Raw genomic sequence first — 7,944 nt, forward strand, 5'->3', positions numbered from 1 at the left:
AGGAGGGCAACAACCCAGCAGCAGGACCGCTACCTCCGCCTTTGTGCAAGGAGGAGCAGGAGGAGCACTGCCAGATCCCTGCAAAATGACCTCCAGCAGGCCACAAATGCGCATGTGTCTGCTCAAACGGTCAGAAACAGACTCCATGAGGGTGGTATGAGGGCCCGACGTCCACAGGTGGGGGTTGTGCCAGAGAACACCAAGATTGGCAAATTCGCCACTGGCGCCCTGTGCTCTTCACAGATGAAAGCAGGTTCACACTGAGCACATGTGACAGACATGACAGAGTCTGGAGACTCCGTGGAGAACGTTCTGCTGCCTACAACATCCTCCAGCATGACCGGTTTGGCGGTAGGTCAGTCATGGTGTGGGGTGGCATTTCTTTGGGGGGCCGCACAGCCCTCCATGTGCTCGCCAGAGGTAGCCTGACTGCCATTAGGTACCGAGATGAGATCCTCAGACCCCTTGTGAGACCATATGCTGGTGCGGTTGGCCCTGGGTTCCTCCTAATGCAAGACAATACTAGACCTCATGTGGCTGGAGTGTGTCAGTAGCTCCTGCAAGAGGAAGGCATTGATGCTATGGACTGGCCCGCCCGTTCCCCAGGCCTGAATCCAATTGAGCACATCTGGGACATCATGTCTCGCTCCATCCACCAACGCCACGTTGCACCACAGACTGTCCAGGAGTTGGCGGATGCTTTAGTCCAGGTCTGGGAGGAGATCCCTCAGGAGACCATCTGCCACCTCATCAGAAGCATGCCCAGGCGTTGTAGGGAGGTCATACAGGCACGTGGATGCCACACACACTACTGAGCCTCATTTTGACTTGTTTTAAGGACATTACATCAAAGTTGGATCAGCCTGTAGTGTGGTTTTCCACTTTAATTTTGAGTGTGACTCCAAATCCAGACTCCCATGGGTTGATACATTTGATTTCCATTGATCATTTTTGTGTGATTTTGTTGTCAGCACATTCAACTATGTAAAGAAAAAAATATTTAATAAGAATATTTCATTCATTCAGATCTAGGATGTGTTATCTTAGTGTTCCCTTTATTTTTTTGAGCAGTGTATATAAGTTATGTAAATTATTATAAAATGGCTAATTGTGAGGTCAATAATGATAAATAGCTTCATTATTGGCAACAATACAAGCGTAACTCCGGTCCTCCTTATCTTCGCGCGCTCGCACGTAGATATTTCATTGTAAAAAAATAAATATATATATATATATATTTTTTTTTACATATATATGTATATATATATTTTAAAAAAATATATTATATACATTTATATTAGATATTTTTATATATTATACTTATATATTATTTATTAACCTCACAATAAGCCATTTTATAATAATTTACATAACTTATAAGATGGACAGCGCATGGGTGCTTAATATAGGCAAATTCGAGAAGGCCTAATTCATTTAAACAGTCTTCATTTTAATTTGACTTCAGGCTACTAACAACAAGGGTTTTGTGTTGGAGCCTATTTCTTCCTATTCAAGAAATAAGAAGTTGGCCTACCTGTTTGACAGATGAAATGATAGTCTTGTATCCATAGATTTTGTCAGCCAATTCCTTCAGTCACCATGCACTCCTTAAATATCTCAGTGAACTGCTTGGTGTGTTAAGTTAAAACCAGGGATCGAATTGAGGGGGTATGTGAGGGATTTGTGGCTTTGGTTAAAGCAAATGGCCAAACGCATAGGCCTAACGTAAACTCACCCCATTCCTACAAATGTGCGCAACCGCAACATTCAAACGAGGCTATAAAGAAAACTAATGCGACTGTAGTGACTGTGTTGGTTAAAATCGGGGGTGTGAACTAGGTTTCTATTCAAGCGTTGATCGACATGGTAATGGCTCTATAGTATTGGAGAAAAGTTGAAAAAAACAGACCCTCATTCTGGTTCTGTGCAGTGGCTATTTTAGCATGTAAATCTTGGTGGGGCAAAAAGAAAAAGCCACAACACTAAACAATACATTAACTGCACTATAACGGTGACAAACAGTGCCCACAAACTGTTAGGGCCTACATAAAGCTGTCCCAACAGCAGTCCCAACATCTTACCACTGCTACATCTCCGCTATCAGCGGTGCCTTGTCTGGCAACTCATTTACTGCCTTAAAAAATATATAACTGTTATGGCTGACTTGCTTAAACAAATGTGGTTTCTACTGACAATTGAGATGTACAAACTATGACATAAGGGGACGACGAGGGGATAAGAGGCATTCCGTGATTTTGATTAAGACATTAAGTGAGATAAGACGGAAGTAGTCATTATAACTATTAGTTCAGCACTTTTGAAATGGACAGCGACAGAAGTAAGAACATGGGTCGTTCTTACAGTATTCTCCATGTACACTGTGAGAGAATAGCAACGTATTTACCTGCTTTGTTTAATATTAATAGTTCATTAAAATGCTTAACAATAGTAAGAGACATTTCTTTAGTGCCAATGCTATGCTTCTGAGAAAGGATGGTTCATCTCTTCCACACTCACTCCCAGCAACTGTTCTAGGTGTGTAGTCAAGTACATAGGATAGAGATAAGCTTGAGGAACAGATAGACCTGTATTGTTTAAATTTCTCTTTGCTTCTGAGTAACCTGGTCACACGGCATAAGACAAAGAGCAGCTGAGAAGTGACCACAGTTCTTCAGCCCCTTCTGTTATTTTACTATCTTCCAAGGGCACAGCTGTGGGGAGATCAAAGAGACCGGAGGCTAGCTTGGTAGAGAAGGGAGTAAACTTAACTGCTGTTATCACTTGTTTGTCCGCTATGACCTCACACACCCGATACACCTGGCCACAATAAGAAAACAATGTAGCTTATGATGCCCTGCTCTGCCAGGGAGGGGTGGAACCAACCATGACTAAGCAGTTTTGTGTTTCTATATAAACCCCTTGCATCTTTGTATTATTTGAGCTCTCACGCTATTGACTGTGTTTGCATGTAGTGAACTTGCTCCCTTATTAACAAGTGAATAAAGATTTAGTTAGTGTAACTGTAATGTGGTGTGTGCTGGTGACAGGGAAGTCAGGCGCAGGAGAATGAACTTGGTAAAAACGGAGCTGTTTAATAAACATTCAAAAAACCTCAGAAAACCAAAATATACAAAAATAACATAATAGGGTGCAAAACCCGTCGCACACCAGAACAAATAACATAATAGGGTGCAAAACCCGTCACACACCAGAACAAATAACATAATAGGGTGCAAAACCCATCACACACCAGAACAAATAACATAATAGGGTGCAAAACCCGTCACACACCAGAACAAATAACATAATAGGGTGCAAAACCCATCACACACCAGAACAAATAACATAATAGGGTGCAAAACCCGTCACACACCAGAACAAATAACATAATAGGGTGCAAAACCCATCGCACACCAGAACAAATAACATAATAGGGTGCAAAACCCATCGCACACCAGAACAAATAACATAATAGGGTGCAAAACCCATCACACACCAGAACAAATAACATAATAGGGTGCAAAACCCATCGCACACCAGAACAAATAACACACCTACATACAACAAACAATCTCTGACAAGGACATGAGGGGAAACAGAGGGTTAAATACACAACATGTAATGAATGGGATTGGAACCAGGTGTGTAGGAAGACAAGACAAAACCAATGGAAAATGAAAAATGGATCAATGATGGCTAGAAGGTCGGTGATGTCAACTGCTGAACACCACCCGAACAAGGAGAGGGACCGACTTTGGCGGATGTCGTGACAATAACTCTGACTTGTGTGATAAGTTTTGGGGCTCCTGAGTGGCGCAGCGGTCTAACACACTGCATCTCAGTGCTAGAGGTGTAACTACAGACACCCTGGTTCGAATCCAGGCTGTATCCCAACCGGCTGTGATTGGGAGTCCCATAAGGCGGCGCACAATTGTATGGCGGCACACAAAACTCTTACAATATTCGCTGATGACATTTCTCTAAAACAGGCTATAGGCTACAAAATCAGCCATTTCCAGCTACAATAGTCATTTAAAACATTAACAATGTCTACACTGTATTTCGGATCATTCTGATGTTATTTTAATGGACAAAAATGTGCATTTCTTTCAAAAACAAGGACATTTCTAAGTGACCACAAACTTTTGAACAGTAGTGTATATCTCTGGCATATTACATAATTTATTCAGCAGCATACAAGACATTTCTGGACTCCCCTCGCTGTGCTCACTTGAACAGGAAGGTGTCGCGGCGGTCTTTTGTGGGCATCAAACTTCGTCATCAAAGTCTGGCAATCTCTGGATTTATGTTGCTTTCAAGACAACTGGGAACTCTGAAAAAAAGGTTGAATCATGATGTCAGTGATCTTCAGGTCGGAGCTCTAGAAATAGGCCCAAGTTCCCGACTTGCAATTCCGAGTTGGATGACTGTTCAAAATGTATTTACCCAGTCAAAGCTCATTTTTATCCCCAAGTTCCCAGATGTCTTGAACTCACTGAAGTCTGAGATTTCCCAGTTTCGAGTTTTGACTCGGCAGAAGTCATGCTGGATTGACAGCATGGCCAATATTGAATGTTTATCCTTTTAAGCTTAGAAAATAGATCCTTAAGCCTAGACTTGGACCACACACCCACTCCACTGAATAGCAGGCTAGGGATTGCTTTGCAATACTTGCAGTTAGCCACTGATTCCTTCCAAACCACTTATTGTTGAATTTGTGATTTCCAACTTGTTGTGTAATGTTTATGTCCAATGACCGATGAGCACCGATATGTTTTATCTCTTCATTATTTATCTTCATATGTCAAGGATTGAAAATATTTGCTAGTAGATTATCGACTTGATTCATGATGATGACTGCTAGCTTGCTAGCTAAGATTTTGAAAGTATGATGATGACATGATCAGTCCAATCAAAGTTATGGTAGATATAACATGATTTGACGTAATTCTATCAGTGGCCAATTTTTATTTAATTTTTTATTTTACCTTTATTTAACTAGGCAAGTCAGTTAAGAACAAATTCTTATTTTCAATGACGGCCTAGGAACAGTGGGAGAACCTTCCAGAAGGACAACCATCTCTGTAACACCTTTATGGTAGAGTGGCCAGAGGGAAGCCACTCTTCAGTAAAAGACACATGACAGTCCGCTTAGAGTTTTGGAAAAGGCACCCAAAGGACTCAGACCATGAGAAACAAGATTCTCTGGTCTGATGGAACCAAGATTGAACTCTTTGGCCTGAATGCCAAGCGTCACGTCTGAAGGAAACCTGGCAGCATCCTTAGGTGAAGCATGGTGGTGGCAGCATCATGCTATGGGGATGTTGTTCAGCGGCAGGGACTGGGAGACTAGTCAGGATCAAGGGAAAGATGAATGGAGCAATGTACAGAGAGATCCTTGATGAAAACCTGCTCCAGAGTGTTCAGGACCTCAGACTGGGGTGAAGGTTCACCTTCCAACAGGACAACGACCGTAAGCACACTGCCAAGACAATGCAGGAGTGGCTTCGGGACAAGTCTCTGAATGTCCTTGAGTGGCCCAGACAGAGCCAGGACTTGAACCCGATTGAACATCTCTGGAGAGACCTGAAAATAGCTGTGCAGCAACACTCCCCATCAAAACTGACAGAGTTTGAGAGGATCTGCAGCGAAGAATGGGAGAAACTCCCCAAATACAGGTGTGCCAAGCTTGTAGCGTCATACCCAAGAAGACGCTATGCTGTAATCGTTGCCAATGGTGCTTCAACAAAGTACTGAGTAACGGGTCTGAATATTTAAGTAAATATGATATTTCAGTTTTTTTTATTTTCAATACAATTGCAAAAACTTCTAAAAACCTGTTTTTGCTTTGTCATTATTGGGTATTAGGTGTAGATTCATGAGGGGAAAAAACTGTTGAAACCATTTGAGAATAAGGCTGTATTTAACAAAATTTTGAAAAAGTCAAGTGGTCTGAATACTTTCCGAATGCACTGTATGTTTGCCGGGACTCTTTCATTCAACACACCTTGTAACTCTTCTGTACAGTAGCAGTGCGTGGGTAAAATCAGTGGGTAAGTCAAGCCAGTAAAAAAGCCATATTAACCTTAGTTGTGATAGTTGCGTTGTTTCCTCTACGCCACTGTGATATGCAAGAAGGCAGAGACAACAAAAATGTGTAAGAAGGCTGAAATAACAAAAAGTTTCATCACAAAACCAGAGAGCAACATCTGCCCAGTAAAGTCTACAAAGCAAATATCGCATGTAACAAACAATTATATGACCTACAGCATGGTCAAGCAAATTCATGTTTTTGACTGTTTACTAATAACAACTACTGATTTTATAACCACAGAGTTACCTCAAGTCAGCACAAAGACAACAGGAGCACTGCCTCTGCTATTCCAGCACCGTTTCAACTTAAACATAATCCAAACAACAAGACTGTATGCTTAGTGTAATACATTGAAAACAAACTTAAAGATACCAAAAACAACGTAGTCCAATCAATGCTGCTAAATAGCAACATTCTATGGAGCTGCCCCCACAATTGACACACCGCATTTTCCACCAATACTACACATTCCTTTGTCCCATGCCCTCCTGCACACTTCTGACATCTCGGAATTGTCATATGAAACACCTTAGTGGGTTCGGCACAAAGGCTCTCACTGGATAATTGATATATCCTAACATGACTTTATCAGGTAAATATTCAAAACTCAAAAGGACAGACAAAGTCTTCTTGGTTTCACCACACTCGCCACCAGGTCTGCGTCACACCAAACGGCAACCATCAGAGGGAATTTCCATTTCAGTTGCTCCACCTCAACAATTAACGCCACCCCAGTAATCACACCTTTCAAAGGCACCCTGCTCCGGAGAGCAAAGCAAGTTACAGGTCTTGTCCTTGTCCTTAGCGTTACACTAAGCGCCCCCCTCCCTCTGGACGGAAGAAACACAGAAAATCATCACAGGAGCAGATCGTGGACTATAGGAAAAGGAGGGCCGAACAGGCCCCCATTAACAGGATGAAGTGGAGTGGGTTGAGAGTTTCAAGTTCCTTGGTGTCCTCATCACCAACTGGTCCAAACACACCAAGACAGTTGTGAAGAGGGCACAACAACACTTTCTCTCCTCAGGAGACTGATAAGATTTGCCATTGGTCCCCAGATCATCAAAAAGTTATCCAGCTCCACCTTTGAGAGCATCCTGCATCATCACCTGGTTTGGCAACTGCTCGGCATCTGACCGTAAGGCTCTACAGAGGGTAGTGTGTATGGCCCAGCACATCACTGGGCCATACAACCTATATACTTGGCGGTGTGAGAGGAAGGCCCAAAAAATTGTTAAAGCCTCCAGTCACCCAAGCCATAGACTGTTCTCTCTGCTACCGCACGGCAAGCAGTACCAGAGCGCCAAGTCTAGCACCAAAAGGCTCTTTAACAGGTACTACCCCCAAGCCATAACCAGAGTATTTACATTGACCCCCCTCCGCTTTTTTTTTACACTGTGCTACTCGCTGTTTATTATCTATGCATAGTCAAATTACCTCGACTAACCTGTACCCCCACACATTGACTCGGTATAGGTACCACCTGTATACAGCCTTGTTATTGTTATGTAATTTTCTTGTGTTACGTTTTGATTACAAAAAAATCTACTTTAGTTTATTTAGTACATTTCTTGAACTGCATTGTTGGTTAAATCAAATCAACGTTTATTTGTCATGTGCGCCGAATACAGCAGGTTACAATACAACAACCTTACAGTGAAATGCTTACTTACCAGCTCTAACCAATGGTGCGAAAACAAGTAAGCATTTCACGGTAAGGTGCCTACACCGATTGTGACAAATAAAATGTGATTTGAAGTCCACTTTGAGCCGATTTTAATAGTACCCAATTTATTTTCTACCCGGCCTGAGACTACAAATGGATCAGCCAAACGAAAGGGAAAAAATGT

The sequence above is a fragment of the Oncorhynchus mykiss genome, chromosome 10 (genome assembly GCF_057628025.1).
Source record: "Oncorhynchus mykiss isolate SJ-2025 chromosome 10, ASM5762802v1, whole genome shotgun sequence".
In the NCBI taxonomy this organism is placed as follows: domain Eukaryota; kingdom Metazoa; phylum Chordata; class Actinopteri; order Salmoniformes; family Salmonidae; genus Oncorhynchus; species Oncorhynchus mykiss.